Below are 19,303 nucleotides of genomic sequence, written 5' to 3'. Positions count from 1 at the left end.
GGTTATGACCACTGACTGAAACTATTATATCAGTTTCATCTTATAAAAATAATTAACATTGTTACAAATTAACAACAGTAACATCATTTAGGAGGAAACAATATCCAGACCAGCCTGTGAACAGTTTTTTGAAATGCATGAGGCACAGTTGTCAAGATTAATAGACCTCTCCTGCCACCTTGTGGGCACACTGTGCAACAAAGCTCTACGTAAGCAGTCTTAGGGTCCCTAGGCCCTCAAACACATATAACTTATTATTTTTTTTAATGTTTACTAAGCACTCTGCTGGGAAATTATTCTCTGAATATGTATTGGCATGTATGTGTGTGTATACACATATCAATAATGTTCACTGTAGCATCTAAAATACAAATAAATTGGGAGCAGTCTAACTGATCCTTGGTTAGAAACTGTTACACTGTTGCCACAGAATATCAGGAAGCTGATTAACGAACTGGGGTGGAACTATAGGTTTTTAACATAAAAAAAGCAAATGTTAATCAAAAAAGCAAAGTGTATAAACTACAATTTCATTCACATTAAAATATACTTTATATGCTTGTAAATATATGTAAACCATATAGACACATACACAGCACACCAAAAAAACTCTAAAATTACTTTTATAAGCAGTGAGAATGAGAGACTCACTTTCACTCCCTATTTTGTATCCTCAACTTTGCTGAATTTATTAGTTCTGGCAACCTTTAATGATTATGATTTTCTATTAATTATAATCCTATCATATGTGTATAGAGATAGCTTTACTTCTTCCTTTCCCATACAGATGCCTAATATTTCTTTTTCTTGTCTACTTGATGTGACTAGAACTTCCAGTACAATGTTAAATTATAGTGGTGAAAGTGGGCATTTTTGATCCTGTTCTTGATATTAGAGGAAACAATTTCAGTCCCTTACCATTGAGTAAGAAGTTAACTGTGAGTTTTCCACAAGTGCCCTTTATTATGTTGAGAAAGTTACCTTCCCTAGTACTCCAAGTGCTTTCTCTCATGAAACAGTGTTGGATTTTAGTCAAGTGCCTTTGCTGTATCAATTGAGAATATCATGTAATTTTAAAACATCATTCTATTAACCTGATGTATTACATTGATTAATTTTCTTATGTTGAACCATCCTGACATTCTGAGATAAATCCCTCTTGGTCATGGTGTAGAATCCTTCAAATATGATGCTGACTTTGGTTTGCCAGTTATTTTGTTGAGAATTTCTGCATGTATATTCGTGAAAGATATTGCATTATCTACAAATACAGTCACATTGGAAGTTGGGGCTTCAAATAAGAATGTTGGGAAAAAAAAAAAAGAATGTTGGGGAAATCTACAGATTTAATTCAATTCCTGTTAAATTACTCATGATGTTCTTCACAGAACTAGAATAAATAATCCTAAAGTGTATATGGAACCATAAAAGACTCAGAATCGCTAAAGAAATCTTTAGGAAAAAGAAGAAAGCAGGAGGCATAACCCTCCCATACTTCAGACAATACTACAAAACTAGAGTAATAAAAAAACGTGAGGATTTCCCTGATGGTCCAGTGGTTAAAAATCCATCTGCCAGTGCAGGGGAAACAGGTTCAATCCCTGGTCTGGTAAGATGCCACATGCTGTGCGGCAACCAACTCCACACGCTCTAGAGCCTGTGCTCTGCAACAAGAGAAGCCACTGCAACTAGAGAAAGCCCATGAACAGTAATGAAGACCCAGCATAGTCAAAAATAAATTAATTTTAAATTTTATTTTTTAAAGTATGGTATTGGAACAAAAACAAGCACAGGAATCAATGGAACAGGAAAAAATATCAGACACCTATGGTCAATCAAAAGGCAAGAATACAAAAAGGGGAAAAAGTCTCCTGAGCAAGTGGTATTGGGAAAGTTGGACAGCTGCAAGTAGATCAATGAAGTTAGAAAACACCCTCACACCACACACAAAAATAAACTCAGAATGGCCTAAAGACCTAAATATAAGACATGACACCATAAAAATCCTAGAAAAGAAGATCTCCAAAACATTCTCTGATATAAATTGTACCCAAGGTTTCTTAGGTTAGTCTTCCAAGGCAATAGAAATAAAAACAAAAATAAACAAATGGGACCAATCAAACTTAAAAACTTTTGCTCAAAGAAAGCCATAAACAAAAGGAAAAGACAACCTTCAAAATGGGAGAAAATATTTGCAAATGATGCAACCAACAAGGGCTTACTTTCCAAAATATACAAACAGCTCATACAACTCAACAAGGAAAAAAGCAAATGACCATATCCAAAAATGAGCAGAAGACCTAGAGAGACATTTCTCCAAACAAGAAATACAGATGGCCAATAGGCACATGAAAAGATGCTCAACATCACTAATTATTAGAGAAATGTAAATCAAAACTATAATAAGGTACCACCTCACACTGGTCAGAATGGCCAATAAAAGTCTACAAGTAAATTCTGGAGAGGGTATAGAGAAAAGGGAACCCTCGTACACTGTTGATGTGAATGTAAGTTGGTGCAGACACTATGGAAAACAGTATGGAAGTTTCTCAGAAAGATAAAAATAGAATTACCATACAATTCAGCAATCCCACTCTTGGGCATGTATCTGGTTGTTGTTGTTTAGTCACAAAGTCATGGCCAACTCTTTTGCAACCCCATGGAGTGGAGTCCGCCAGACTCCTCTGTCCATGGGATTTCCCAGGCAAGAATACTGAAATGGGTTGCCATTTCCTTCTCCAGAGGATATTCTCGATCCAGGGATCAAATCTGTTTCTCCTGCATTGGCAGGCAGACTCTTTACCTCTGAGCCACCAGGGAAGCCTGGGCATATATCTGGACAAAACTGTAATTCAAAAAGATACACGAACCCCTGTGCTTATAGCAACACTGTTCACAATAGCCAAGACATAGAAACAACATAAATGTCCATCAACAGATGAATAGATAAAGAAGATGTGGTACATATACTCAATGGGATACTACTCAGCCATAAAAAGAATGAAATAATTCCATTTGCAGCAACCCAGATCCAACTAGAGATTATTATACAGAAAGAAAAGACAAATACTCAATAATATCACTTAGATGTAGAACCTAAAATATGACACAAGTGAACCCATCTATGAAACAGAAAAAGAATCACGGACATAGAGAACAGACTGGTGGTTGCCAAGGGGGAGGGGGTTGAGGAAGAAGAGGAATGGGAAGTTGGGATTAGCAGACGTAAGCTTTTATATATAGGATGAATAAACAAAGTCCTGCTATATACCACATAGAACTATACTCAATCTGCTATATAGCACACAGAACTATATTCAATATCCTATGATAAACCATAATGGAAAAGAATATATACATATACATGCCTGAATCACTTTGCTGTATAGTAACTAAGACATTCTAAATGAAGTACAATAAAAAAAGAAAAAACTACTGAAAACTTGGTAATGGAAACTGAAGGTAATTCAAAGAAAGGAAAGATATCTCATGCTCCTGGACTAGAGTAATAAATACTGGTAAAATGGTCATATTCCCCAAAGCAATTTACAGATTTAATGCAATGCCTATCAAATTACCCATGACACTCTTCACAGAACTAGAAAAAATAATCCTTAAATTTATGTGGAACCATAACAGATCCAGAATTGCTAAAACAATCCAGAAGAAAAAGAACAAAGCAGGAGGCATAACCCTCCCAGACATGAGACAATACCACAAAGCTACAGAAATTGAATAGTGTGGAACTGGCAAAAACAGACCTATGGATTAATGGAACAGAACAGAGAGCCTAGAAATAAACCCACATAACTATGGTCAATTAATTTTGGACAAAGGAGACCAGAATATCCAATGGGAAAAAGACAGTCTCTTCAGCAAGTGGTGCTGGGAAAGTTGGACAGTCAAATGCAAGTCAATGAAGTTAGAACACACCACACACAAACTCAAAATGGCTTAAAGACTTAAATATAATGAAGAAGGAATTCATAGGGCCTGGACTCCATCTCAGGCCTGTCCGTGCTGATCGTGCTCGGCTGCCTCTCCAGTGGACTCTGAACTCTCTGCTTAGTGCCTGTGGGAACGACAATGGAAGGATAAGACCCCCTCTGGACAGGGGAAACTTGAAGATCATATCCAGGTTACTCATCACCTAAGAGAAAACAGACACTAATCACCCCTGCCTCCGGACACTATCTATCAGAATGTAAGCACAGGCTTATCGGTTATTAACTATTTGGAATGTAACTGTGGGCTTACTGATTATTGACTGTTTGAACACATAACACATGAATGATGGGGTTATTGTAGTTGTATTTACCCTGCCTTTGTTTATGTAAGTCTCAAGGGAATTGAGATGGTGGGTATGGACACGTACACATGGGGTAGGTGGTGGGTTTGGACACGTACACATGGGGTATAAAAGATTTTCACAAATGCTGGACGGGATCCTTGGCTAAGAGGTGACTCTGCCTTGGGCCCACCGGTGTAATAAACTGCACTCCACTATCTGCATTGTCCTTCTGAGTGAGTCTGTTTCCTGGAAAGCTTGGCTATAACAATAAGACATGACAACATAAAACTTCTGAAAGAGAACATAGGCAAAACATTCTCTGACATAAATTAGCTGATGTTTTCTTAGGTCTCCTAAGGCAATAGAAAAAAAGAAAAAGTGAACAAATGAGATCTAATCAAATGTAAAAACTCTTGCACAGCAAAGGAAATCATAAACAAAATGAAAAAACAATCTATGGACTGGAAGAAAATATTTGCAAATGATGCAACTAGGTTTAATTTCTTAACAAGGAAGCCTTAACAAGGGTTTAATTTCCAAAACATACAAACAGCTCATATAATTCAATAACACAAAAACAAACAACCCAATCCAAAAAATGAGCAGAAGGAGGGTGTTTAGGGGAGAATGGATACATGTATATGAGTCCCTTCACACTCCACCTAAAACTATAACAACATTGTTAATTGACTAACAAAATTGTTAACTGACTGTAAATGCTCAGTTGCTTCAGCAACTCTTTGACCCTATGGACTGTAGCCCGCCAGGCTCCTCCACCCATGGGGTTTCCCAGGCAAGAATACTGGAGTGGGTTGCCCCCCCCCACCTCCAAGTGATCTTCCCAACCCAGGGATTGACCCTACATCTCCTGCATAAAAGGCAGATTCTCTACCACCGAGCCACCAGGGAACCCCCTAACTGACTATAGTTCAATACAAAAATAAAAAGTTGTTTTTAAAAATATGAGCAGAAGATGTAAATAGACATTTCTCCAAAGAAGACATATAGTAGATGGCCAATAAGCACATGAAAAGATGCTCATTATCACTAATTATTATAAAAATGCAAATCAAAAGAACAATGATCAAATCACCTCACACTGGTCATAATGGTCATCAAAAAGTCTACAGGAATTTCCTGGCAGTCCAGTGGTTAAGAAAATCTGCCTGCCAATGTGGAGGAGATGGGTTTGATCTCTGGTCTGGGAAGACTCCACATGCTGTGGGACAACTAAGTCATTGTGCCCCAATTATGGAAGTCAGCACATGCCCTAGAGTCTGTGCTCCACAAAAGAAGCCAAGGCAATAAGAAGCCCATGCACCAAGACTAGATTGTAGTCCCTGCTCAAAGCAACTAAAGAAAGCCTGCATGCAGCAACCCAATGCAGCCAAAAACAAATAGTTTTTAAAGTCTACAAATAATAAATGCTAGAGAGGCTGTGGGGAAAAGCAAACTCTCTTATACTGTTGGTAGGAAAGTAAATTGGTCCAGCCACTATGCCGAGCAGTGTGGAGGTTCCTCAAAAAACTAAAACTAAACACAATAACAGTGGGGGACTTTAATACCCCAGTTTCATCGGTGGACAGATCATTCAGAGAGAAAATTAACAGCGAAACATGGGCCTTAAATGACACTTTAGACCAGATTAACTTCACTGATATTTAGAGAGCATTCCATTCAAAAGCAGCAGACTACACATTCTTCTCAAGTGCACACAGAACATTCTCTAGGATAGACCACATGCTGGGCCAACAGGCATGCCTTGGTAAATAAAAGAAAAGTGAAATCATATCAAACATCTTTTCTGATCACAACACTATGATATTAGAAATAAACTAAACACTAAGATATCAAAAATAAGGAGAACAAGAAGGAGTAGGTGGACATGGAGTACATCTCTCTCCACGGATACATCAAGAATACACCATCAGACACAGAATTGCATGCAGAATGCCAGCTGAGGGCATAGAGGAGCACCTGATGAGTGGAAAAGAATATATAGAACCATGTAAAATTTGGTAGGACGAAGGAACTAGGGGGGAAAACAGGAGTGTTAGTAAGACTGGACTTGCCCTCGGCAGTGGGGGAACTGAAGCAGGGGTCCGATCCCCACATCGGGGCAATTGTCTGAGTCAGAGGAGAAACATTTAAGGCTGACAGTAAATCAGCTGATCTGTGGCAGCCTAAATGGAATGAGAATCAGACAGTCCTTGCCACAGCCATACATACCCCAGAGAGGGATGCAGGTCCCCTAGAGGGCACAGTGGCTGGGAGCTGGAGTTTGGGGATTGTGGGGCAATCCCAGGGTGAGTGAGGGCTGCTGTTGACTGTGGAGAGATGGACCAAGGGGATGTGAGGGAGGAGACTGTGGAGGGAGATGCCTGTGGAGGTAGGCTGGGCAGCCAGGGAAGCAAGGTGATACAGCCGAGTCACGCATAGTGGGTGGTGCCATCGCCATAGGCTCTCTCTTCCTACATGCCAGAAATGGCAGCTGAACAATAGAAAGGCTGGCCCATCAAACCCCTGAGGCACCGAAGTACAAAGCAGACTCCAGTCAGGGGGGCCCCTCTATGTGCCTGATCCCCTGAACAACAGAGAAGGACCCCAGGCAATGGAGTCATCTAAGTGTCTGAATGGGGGGAGCTACGGAGAAAGAATAGTCAAAGAGGCCTTCTGATCCCAAGTTACAAGAGGCTTGAAAAACACTCTTATAGGGCCATAACTCCTGTGGTGGAGGCAGTCCATGCCCCTGCACACTTGGCGCTGCCAGGGTCCCTGAAAGCCAAGCAGCTGCGCCACCTTCATGCTCAACTCTCACTGGAGCAGAGCTGCCACAGGCAAAAAAAAGTCTTGCATCTATGCGCACAGAGTCACTTTGGTAGTGTCCAACTCTTTGCCACCCTGCAGACCATGGCCTGCCAGGCTTCTCGGTCAGGGAAGGGGGCTCTCCAGGAAAGAATACTGAAACCGATTGGCCAATACTGGTTGCCATAGCCTTCTAGAGCACTATATTTCCTGCTGCCCTAACCACAAACTCCCCTGAGTACCTGGTGCTGCCAGAACCCCTGAAACCCAAGCAGCTGCACCACCGCGGCACCTGGCCCACACAGGGGCAAACCCAAGTCCTCCAGGGCAGCCTCAGGAGCAAACCCCGGTGGACGACCCACATGCAGAGGTGAAAATAAAACTACAACTGAAACCCAGGGGCAGTGTGGCTAAGGAAGAAGACCCAAAACCTTCCCGCCAGCTGTACAAGCTGCAGATTAAATCCTCAGGATCAACTAGGCAGACTCTGTGTCTATGGAATATATAAAAGGTCATTGAGAGCTCCCACAAAAGAAAATGCACTAGTTCTGATAGCTGTGGACATTGGAGGCAAGAATACACAGGAATAGGACCAGATTAGAATATGAGCTCTCCCCACAGCAAGTCCAGAGATCAGCACAGTGTTGGAGGGCATCCTGGGGTGGTGAGGTGGACTGTGACTCCCAGCAAGGGAAAGGACTCTAACAGCAGTGACTCAAGAAAAACATTTTTTATTATGTTTTGACTTGCTCTGCAGATTCTTTTGGATTTTCCCCCATCTGTTAAGTTGTCAATTTTATTGGCACTATGAAATCTAATTAAGCTTTTGAGCTTCTTTTTTTTTTTTCCTCACATTTTTTATTGTTGTTATAAACCTCTGCCTCTACATTGGGCTTTTGCGGTTCTGTGGCGCTTTCCTTTTTTTTCCTCTTAATTTTAATTTTTTAAACCTATTATTTTGTCTATATTTATTCCTTTGTTTGCTTTTCCTGCTGTTCCTTTCCCTGTGCAGTTAATCTTTAATGTATATAAATCTTCTTTATCTACCTCTATTTAACTTTGCATATCTATTCAGTCACACTTTTTATTGTTGCTATAAACCTCTGCCTCTACATTGGACTTTTGCAGTTCTGTGGAGTTTTCCTTTTTTCTTTCTTCTTCCAGTTTTTTTTTCTTTTCTCTTTTTTGTAATTTTGATTTTTAATTTTTTTAAACCTATTATATTTTTTCTACATTTATTCCCTTGTTTGCCTTTCCTACTGTTCTTTCCCCCTTGCAGTTAATCTTTGATGTATATAAATCTTCTTTATCTACCTCTGTTTAACTTTGCGTATCTCTTCTTTTTTTTTTCTTTCTTTCCTCTCAACGGATTTGTTGGTTTTGTTTTCATTGCTTTATTCCCCACATGGCACTTTGCTTTAGTTTTGTTTTCCAGTTTGGCTTTAGTTAGTTTGGTTCTTAACTGGTAAATATAATTTTTGATTTTCTTTGTTCACCAGGTCAATCCACTGTACTTTCATGGGTGTATATATATATGTGTGTGTATATTCCATTATTTTCATTATTATTTGCCTGATTTTGTAACTGCCATTTGTCTGGGGTTCATCTTTGGTTTCTCATTTTTGGATATTTGTTTTAATCTCACTTGATGCCATAACCACTTGTGGAATCTTCGTTCCTGACCAGAGATCAAGCCCTGAGCCTTTGGAGTGGGAGTACTGACTCCAAGACCCTAGACTACCAGAGAACTAACCCTAGGGAGTATCAAATAGAGAGAACTCACACAAGGGAAACCACTTGAATACAAGTCCTGGCATCACCCAACCACCAGTAGCACCCTGTGCAGGATGCCTCATCTAACAGCAAGTGAGTAAGTGAAGTCTCTCAGTCGTGTCTGACTCTTTGCGACCCTATGGACTGTAGCCTACCAGGCTCCTCCCTCCATGGGATTCTCCAGGCAAGAGTACTGGAGTGGGTTGCCATTTCCTTCAAACAAACCAAAAATACAAATCCAATCATCAGCAGACAGGATTACCACCTCACTCAGAGGAAAAATAAACAAACAAAAACTCAGCACAAATCTCACCCTATAAGAAGCTTACACAAACCACTGGACCAACCTCAGGAGGGCAGAAAGCAAAAGGAAGAATTCAACCCTGAAGCCTGGGAAAAGCAGACCTCAAATACAATAAGTTAAAAAAAATAATAATGACAAGGCAGAGAAATACTACACAAATGAAGGAACAAACTAGAAACACAGAAGTCCAAATAAATGAAGAGGAAATAGGCAAACTACCTAAAAAAGAATTCAGAATAATGATAGTAAAGATGATCAAAAACCTTGAAAACAAAATGGAGAAAATGCAAGAAGTCAATTAACAAAGACCTATAAAAATTAAAGAATAAACATACAGAGACAAATAACACAATTACTGAAATTAAAAATACTCTAGAATGAATCAATAGCAGGATATCTGAAGCAGAAGAACAAATCAGCGAGCTGGAAGATAAAATGGTGGAAATAGCTTCTGAAGAGCAGAACAAAGTAAAAAGAATGAAAAGAACTGAGGATAGTCTCAGAGACCTCTGGGACAATGTCAAATGTACCAACATTCGAATTATAGGGGTCCCAGAAGAAGGAGAGAAAAAGAAAGGGTATGAGAAAAATTTTGAAGAGATTATAGTTGAAAATTTCCCCAACATGGAAAAGAAAATAATCAAGTCCAAGAGGAACAAAAAGGCCCATACAGGGTAAATCCAAGGAGAAACATGCCAAGACACACACAACTAATCAAACTAACAAAGACTAATCACTAAGTTCAGTTCAGTTCAGTCACTCAGTCGTGTCCAACTCTTTGCAACCCCAAGAACCACAGCACACCAGGCCTCCCTGTCCATCACCAACTGCCAAAGTCTACCCAAACCCATGTCCATCAAGTCGGTGATGCCATCCAACCATCTCATCCTCTATTGTTCCCTTCTCCTCCTGCCCTCAATCACTAAGAAAGAATATTAAAAGCATCAAACGAGAAGCAACAAGTAACATACAAGGGAAACTCCATATGTTTAACAGCTATCTTTCAGCAGAAACTCTGTAGGCCAGAAGGGAATGGCAGGATATATTTAAAGTATTGAAAGGGAAAAATCTACAACCAAGATTACTGTACCTGGAAAGGATCTAATGCAAAATTGATGGAGAAACAAAAAGCTTTTCAGACAAGCAAAAGTTAACTGAATTCAGTACCACCAAACCAGCTTTACAACAAATGTTAAAGGGACTTATATAGTCAAGAAATACAAGAGAAGAAAAAAGATCTATAAAATCAACCCCAAACAATTAAGAAAATGGCAATAGGAACATATATATCAATAATTACTTTAAATGTAAATTGAGTAAATGCTCCAACCAAAAGACACAGACTGGCTGAATGGATACAAAAACAAGACCCACGTATATCCTGTCTACAAAGAAACCCGCATCAGACCTAAAGACACATAGACTGAAAGTGAGATGATGGAAAAATATATTCCACACAAATGGGAAGCAAAATAAAACTGGAGTAGCAATCCTCATATCAGACAAAATAGACCTTAAAATAAAGAATATTACAAGAGATAAGGAGGGACACTACATATTGATCAATGGATCAATCCAAGAAGAAGACATAACAATTGTAAATATCTACGCACACAACACAGGAGCACCTCAATACATAAGACAAACACTAACAGACATAAAAGGAGAAATTGACAGTAACACAATAATAGTAGGAGACTCTACACCCCACTCACACCAATGGACAGATCATCAAAACAAAATTAATAAGGAAACACAAGTCTTAAATAATACATTAGATGAGGTAGATCTCATTGATATCTTCAGGACATTCCATCCAAATGCAGAAGAATACACCTGCTTCTCAAGTGCACACGAAACATTCTCCAGGATAGACCACATCTTGGGTCACAAATCAAACTTCAGTAAATTTAAGAAAATTGAAATCATATCAAGTATCTTCTCCAACCACGACGCTATGCAACTAGATATCAATCACAAGGAAAAAAAACTGTAAGAAACACAAACACGTGGAGATTAAACAACACGTTTCTAAATAACCAACAGGTTACTGAAGAAATCAAAAGGGAAATAAAAAAATTTCTAGAAACAAATGACAATGAAAACATGACAACTCAAAACCTATGGGATGCAGCAAAAGCAGTTCTAAGAGGGAAGTTTATAGCAATACAATCCTACCTCAAGAAACAAGAAAAACATCAAAGAGACAACCTAACTTTACACTTAAAACAACTGAAAAAAGAATAATAAAACCCCCAAATCAGAAGAAATCATAAAGATCCAAGCAGAAAAAAATGAAAAAGAAATGAAAGAAACTATAGTAAAGATTAATAAAACTAAAAGCTGGTTCTTTGAGAAGACAAATAAAATTGACAAACCTTTAGTCAGACTCATCAAGAAAAAAAGAGAGAAGAATCAAATCAACAAAATTAGAAATGAAAAAGGAGAGGTTACAACAGACAATGAAGAAATACAAAGGATTATAAGAGGCTATTATTAACAACTATATGACAATAAAATGGATAACCTGGAAGAAATGGATAGATTCTTAGAAAAGTTCAATCTTCCAATACAGAACCAGGGAGAAATAGAAATTATGAACAACCCAATTACAAGCACTGAAACTGAAGCTGTGATAAAAAAAAAATCTCCCAAAAAACAAAAGCCCAGTACCAAATGGCTTCACAGGAGAATTCTATCAAACATTTAGAGAAGAACTAATGCCTAACCTTCTAAAACTCTTTCAAAAAATTTCAGAGGAAGGAACCCTTCCAAACTCATTCTATGAGGCCATCATCACCCTGATACCAAAACCAGACAAAGACACCACAAAAAAAGAAAACTGCAGGACAATATCACACTGATGAACATAGATGCAAAAATTCTCAACAAAATTTTAGCAAACAGAATTCAGCAACACATCAGAAAGCTCATACACCATGACCAAGTTGGGTTTATTCCAGGGATGCAAGGATTCTTCAATATACGCAAATCAATCAATATGATACACCATATTAACAAATTGAAAGATAAAAACCATACGATCATCTCAATAGATGCAGAAAAAGCCTTTAACAAAATTCAGCATCTATTTATGATTAAAACTCTTCAAAAAATGGGCATAGAAAGAATCTACCTCAACATAGATAAAGCCCATATATGATAAGCCTACAGCAAACATTATTCTCAGTGGTGAAAAACTGAAAGCATTCCCTCTAAGATCAGGAACAAGACAAGGGTGTCCACTTCCACCACTATTATTCAACATAGTTTTGGAAGTCATAGCTACAGCAATCAGAGAAAAAAAGAGGAAAAAGGAATCCAGATCAGAAAAGAAGAAGTAAAGCTCTCACTGTTCGCAGATGACATGATACTGTACATAGAAAACCCTAAAGATAGTATCAGAAAATTACTAGAGCTAATCAGTGAATTTAGCAAAGTTGCAGGATACAAAGCCAATACATAGAAATCATTTGCATTTCTATATACTAACAATGAAAAATCAGAAAGAAAAATTAAGGAATCAATCCCATTCACCATTGCAACAAAAAGAATTAAATATTTAGGAATGACCTTACCTAAGAAGACAAAAGAAATGTACATAGAAAATTATAAGACACTAATGAAAGAAATCAAAGATGACATAAACAGATGGAGAGACATTCCATGTTCCTGGGTAGGAAGAATCAATATTGTGAAAATGACTATACTACCAAATGCAATCTAGAGAGTCAATGAGATCCTTATCAAATTACAGGTGGCATTTTTCACAGAACTAGAACAAAAAAATTCACAACTCATATGGAAACACAAAAGACTCTGAATAGCCAAAGCAGTCTTGAGAAAGAAGAATGGAGCTGCAGGAATCAACCTTCCTGACTTCAGATTATACTACAAAGCTACAGTCATCAAGACAGAATGGGAGTGGCACAAAAACAGAAATACACACCAATGGAACAAGATAGAAAGCCCAGAAATAAACCCATGCACCTATGGGTACCTCATTTTTTTTTTTTTTACAAAGGAGGCAAGAATATATACAATGGGGCAAAGACAGCCTCTTCAATAAATGGTGCTGGGAAAACTGGGCAGCTACATGTAAAAGAATGAAATTAGAACACTTCCTAACACCATACCCAAAGATAAACTCAAAATTGATTAAATACCTAAATGTAAGACCAGAAACTATAAAGCTCTTAGAGGAAAACATAGGCAGGTTAGAGGAAAACTCGATGATATAAATCAAAGCAAGATCCTCTATGACCCACCTCCGAGAGTAATGGAAATAAAAACAAAAGTAAACAAGTGGAACCTGACTAAACTTAAAAGCTTTTACACAGCAAAGGAAACTATAAACAAGGTGAAAAGACAACCCTCAGAATGGGAGAAAATAATAGCAAATGAAACAACTGACAAAGGATTAATTTCTAAAATGTACAAGCAGCTCATACAACTCAAAGCCAGAAAAACAAATAACCCAAACAAAAAGTGGGGAAAAGGCCTAAACAGACATTTCTCCAAAGAAGACATACAGATGGCTAACAAACACATGAAAAGATGCTCAACACTGCTCATTCTTTGAGAAATGCAAATCAAAACTACAATGAGATATCACCTCACACTGTTCAGAATGGCCATCATCAAAACGTCTACCAACAATAAATGCTGGAGAGGGTGTGGAGAAAAGGGAACGCTCTTGCACTGTTGGTGGGAATGTAAATTGATGCAGCCACTATGGAAGACGGTATGGAGATTCCTTAAAAAAAACTAGGAATAAAACCACCATATGACCCAGCAATCACTCCTAGGCATATATCCTGAGAAAACCAAAATGGAAAAAGACACATGTATCCCATTGTTCATTGAAGCACTGTTTACAATAGCTAGAACATGGAAGCAACCTAGATGTTCATCGACAGATGAATGGATAAAGAAGTTGTGGTACATATACACAATGGAATATTACTCAGCCATAAAAAGTAACGTCAGTCAGTTCTGATGAGGTGAATGAACATAGAACCTGTTATACAGAGTTAAGTGAGTCAGAAAGAGAAAGATAAATATCATATTCTAACACATATATATGGAATCTAGAAGAATGATACTGAAGAACTTTACTTACAGGGCAGCAATGGAGAAACAGACATAGAGAGTAGACTTATGGACATGGAGACGGGGAGGAGAGGGTACAGTGTATGCAGAGAGTAACATGGAAACTTACATTACCATACATAAAACAGATAGCCAACGGGAATTTGCTGTATGGCTCAGGAAACTCAAACAGGGACTCTATTAACCTGGAATGGTGGGATGGGGCAGGAGATGGGAGGGAGGTTCAAAGGGGAGGGGATATATGTGTACTGATGACTGATTCATGTTGAGGTTTGACAGAAAACAAAATTCTGTAAAGCAATTATCCTTTAATAAAAAAATAAATTAATAAAAGAAAAATTCTACAAGCTAGGCTTCAATAGTACGTGAACCGAGAATTCCCAGATGTTCAAGCTGGATTTAGAAAAGGCAAAAGAACCAGAGATCAAATTGCCAACATCCGCTGAATCATAGAAAAAGTAAGAGAATTCCAGAAAAACATCTACTTCTGCTTTATTGACTATGCTAGAGCCTATGACTGTGTGGATCACAACAAACTGTGGGAAACTTTTAAAGAGATGGGAATACCAGACCACTTTACCTGCCTCATGAGAAACCTGTATGCAGGTCAAGAAGCAACAGTTAGAACCAGACATGGAACAACAGACTGGTTCCAAACAGAAAAAGGAGTACGTCAATGCTGTATATTGTCACTCTGTTTATTTAACTGCTATGCAGAGTACATCATGTGAAATGCCATACTGGATGAAGCACAAGCTGGAATCAAGATTGTAGAGAGATATATCATTAACCTCAGATATGCAGATGACACCACCCTTATGGCAGAAAGTGAAGAGGAACTAAAGAACCTCTTGATGAAGGGAAAGAGGAGAGTGACAAAGTTGGCTCAAAACTCGACATTCAAAAAACAAAGATCATGGCATCCAGTCCCATCACTTCATAGTAAACAGATGGGGAATCAATGGAAACAGTGGCAGACTTTATTTTCTTGGGCTCCAAAATCACTGCAGATGGTGATTGCAGCCATGAAATTAAAAGACACTTGCTCCTTGGAAGAAAAGCTATGAAAAACACATACAGCATATTAAAAAGTAGAAACATTACTTAGCTGGCCAAGGTTAGTCTAGTCAAAGCTATGGTTTTCCCAGGAGTCATGTATGGATGTGAGAGCTGGACCATAAAGAAGGCTGAATGCCAAAGAATTGATGCTTTTGAACTGTGGTGCTGGAGAAGACTCTTGAGAGTCCCTTGGACAACAAGATCATCAACCAGTCAATCCTAAAGGAAATCAACCTTGAATATTCACCAGAAGGACTGACTCTGAAGCTGAAGCTCTAATATTCTGGACACCTGATGCAAAGAGCCAACTCATTGGAAAAGACTCTGATGCTGGGAAAGATTGAGGGTAGGAGAAGGGAATGACAGAGGATGAGATGGTTGGATGGCATCACAGATTCAATGACATGAATTTGAGCAAACTCTAGGAGATAGTAAAGGACAGGGAAACTTGACATGCTGCAGTCCATGGGGTCACAAAGAATCAGACACAACTGACTGAACAATACAGTCCAAAAGGCAATTTCAGAATACGGAAATCAGGTTTTTCGGGCCCCCAGTCAAGAAACTGACTCCTTTCAGGTTTAGCTGGGTGATTTTGTCCTCCTTAAAACACGGAGAGAAGGGTCTCCCTCTGATCAATTACTGCCCAAGTGGAAGGGCCATTACTAAGTCCTTCTCAGCACCCCTGTATGTGTGCATGCTAAGTCACTTCAGTCATGTCCAACTCTATGCAACCCTATGGACTGTAGCCCACCATGCTCCTCTGTCCATGGGGATTCTTCAGGCAAGAATACTGGAGGTGATTGCCATGCCCTCCTCCAAAGGATCTCCCCAGTTCAGAGATCAGACTTGAGTCTCTTATGTCTCCTGAATTGGCAGGTGGGTTCTTTACCACTAGTACCACCTGGGAAAACTCTTAGCACCTCTATGGCAGTAAAATTACATGGTATCAACAACTGCATTCACCTGTTCCAAATCAAGCCGGTTCCTCTTGAATCCACACAGGACTCTGGCTATGAAAAGGAAGACACCCCCAAGTGGACCTGTGAGCCCACTGGAGGCCTGAGGTTCCTATTTAAAAATCAACAAGTAGGGACTTCCTTAGTGGTGCAGTTGATAAGAATCCTCCTGTCAATGCATGAGACATGGTTTTGATCCCTGGTAAAGGAAGATTCCACAAGCTTGGAGCAACTATGTCCGTGTGCTACAACTACTGAGCCCACGCTGTAGAGCCTGCAATCCACAACTACTGAAGTGTGCGTGCCTAGAGCCTGTGCTCCACAACAAGAGAAGACACTGCAATAAGAAGCCCACACACTGCAACAAAGAGTAGGCCCCACTCACCACAACTTAAAAAAGAAAGGTCCAGGCAAAGCAACAAAGACCCAGAGAAGCCATAAAAATATAAAGTTTTTTAAAAATTACAAATCAACAAGTTGAATACATATATTTAAAGGACAGACATTGTTGTCAGGTAAGTAAAATGAGTTGGTGAGTTGGACTCCTAGTTGTCATTTTTGCTATTATTCTCTTACTTATTCCAAGTCAAGTTAAAGACTATTCACTGAAAGCTCACTGCTGCCACCCAGAAACCATTATTCACCCTAATATTTCTCTCCCTCCTATGGGTATCCACACAAGGGGGATGGAAGAGCAACTCCATAGTACAAATTTCCTTCACCATAGGAGAAAAAATGAAAATCTTACTAACTGTTGTGTCTGCCACAACAACCCTCATGAGGCCCTGGGGTGACCCATCTTCCACTCAGCCTCAGCGAACATCTCTTTCTATATCCTTAACCAGTCCAACTAGTCTTGGGAACCACCCATAAAAGGGTTTCTCTCCATGGTCAACTGGACATGCTTTAACCTGTCCTCAGTCATCTCTGCATTAACTTGACTGGCAAAGTATCCAGCTTTTTCTGAAAACCCACAGGGATCGAACTTTCAAGACTTCAAGATCTGGTAGTTATCTTTAGGGATAGGACATTACCCATATGTAGAAGATCTGTTCATAGATACAAATGCAAAAGAAGGACACCTAAAGTGACCTCAGCAGAGATAGATAGGACCAGAATTCCACCTACTGTATACATCTGGGATCCTGGTAGTGCATGACCTACCCCCATTTTTGAAACTGGAAAGGGGGCACTCTACCTCCTTCATTCACAGAATGTAACATAACTGCCTTGCTTGAAGAGGAATCTCTTCCCCCAGATAAGACCCACTTGCCTAAGGTGGGGGTCTGAGGCAAATCAAGGCCCCAGCTGCACCTACTCAGCAGACTCCACCCTCACCTGGCAGAGCCACCTTCTTCAGGTAAACAGTACCCAGACATGGCTATGTGCTCCAAGACAGGTTAGTTTTACCCTAACCTCAGAAGTCCAAAAGGAAGGCTGCAGGGTCCCATTCACGTGAGTCCTCTCTGAGCAGCGGCTACCAATGCATACACAGATGATTATCATGGGATCCTGCACATTTGCCTTTTTAGCCCCTGGGGAGGACACCGGTATATAATGTCTCCATTCCCTGTCCCTGGCTCAAGTGTGCGGCTGGCCTCTCTTGGCAGGCAATGGAACTGCTGTTCATCTGGTGGCCCCACAGGGAAATTTTGCCTACCACAAGGCAAGGCTTCATAAGTAGGCAATTACTCTATCTACTCCAACCAGAAGCACAAGGAATGTACTCTCCTGACTCTCAACCTCCCTTCGGTTCAGTTCAGTCCCTCAGTCATGTCCGACTCTTTGTGACCCCATGGATTGTAGCACACTAGGCCTCCCTGTCCATCACCAGTTCCTGGAGTTTACTCAAACTCATGTCCATCGAGTGGGTAATGCCATCCAACCATCTCATTCTCTGTCATCCCCTTCTCCTCCCGCCTGCAGTCTTTCCCAGTATCAGGGCCTTTTTAAATGAGTCAGTTCTTCGCATCAGGTAGCCAAAGTTTTGGGGTTTGAGCTTCAGCATCAGTCCTTCCAATGAATATTCAGGACTGATTTCCGTTAGGATGGACTGGTTGGATCTCCCTTAATCCCTAGCCAATGTAGAAGACTGGCCTTGGGCTATCCCCTAGCAGAGCACCTACATCATCACCACTGGCCAGGTTTAAGAAGATATACAAAAGGTATATAAAGCAGGCTCAACAGCTACACAATTTTGGAAAGGGTAACCCCAGCGCGGACTTCATATGGACCATACTCAGAGGGGTATTGTTAATACATATCCCTGGTTTCTACCCCTACTTGGACCTGTTTCCAACAGTACTTCTGCTGAATTTTGGCCCCTGCCTTCTAAGCCTGCTTGTTAACTTTGTTTTTTCCAGATTACAAGTTTCACCTGCAGGTGACCATATGCCAGGGATTTCAACCTGGCCCACATGAAGATGGAGACAACCAACATCACCTGGACCGGGCCGCAGCCTCCTATTCCCTGTGCTCCATTTGTGTCCTGGAGACCCCTACCACTGACAACCAGGTGGTCTGGACCCTACAGGTAGGGACAAGCCCCCACTCGGCTTGAAGCAGCTACAGAAGGTGGACCACCGACCCTTCGACCCTTAAAAGAGTCTAAGGGTCCAGACTCCTTGAGAGGCGCAATCAATGTTAGAGCAGGCAGAATGAGCAGAGAAGGGGGCGTGGGCCATGTGACAGGAGACCTTACAACCTGAGACCACGGGGTCCTTGAGGAGACAGACAAGGGCAGGAACCTCCGTTCGGAAAGTAACCTTCTGCTAGTTAAGCCCTCGTTACAACAGAATCACCACCGCACCCGGGCAGCGCCCGTCCCGCGCCGGCCACCATGACAGACCCGAAAGACCAAACGACGAACAAAACTCGCTGCCCCTTGAGGAGGCGGCGACGGGAAGATCCAGAGGAGTCCCCCAAGTCCCGCCCGTTAGTTACCCCTCTTCCCCGCCGTCCCACCCACATTACCGACTCGCGGGGAGAAACTTGGGACGG

The 19,303-nt window shown here is 40.3% G+C and overlaps 1 protein-coding gene across 2 annotated transcripts in view; it reads right to left on the bottom strand.

The window, feature by feature from the left end:
* PRELID3A (PRELI domain containing 3A) overlaps positions 1-19,303 on the bottom strand; it is a 62,970-nt gene that overhangs the window by 43,101 nt on the left and 566 nt on the right. The gene's annotated exons all lie outside the window — the stretch shown is intronic.

This window comes from Muntiacus reevesi, chromosome 4, assembly GCF_963930625.1.
Source record: "Muntiacus reevesi chromosome 4, mMunRee1.1, whole genome shotgun sequence".
Lineage (NCBI taxonomy): Eukaryota > Metazoa > Chordata > Mammalia > Artiodactyla > Cervidae > Muntiacus > Muntiacus reevesi.
The sequence above is the reverse complement of the archived record's forward strand: the minus strand, read 5'-3'. Positions and strand labels throughout refer to the sequence as shown.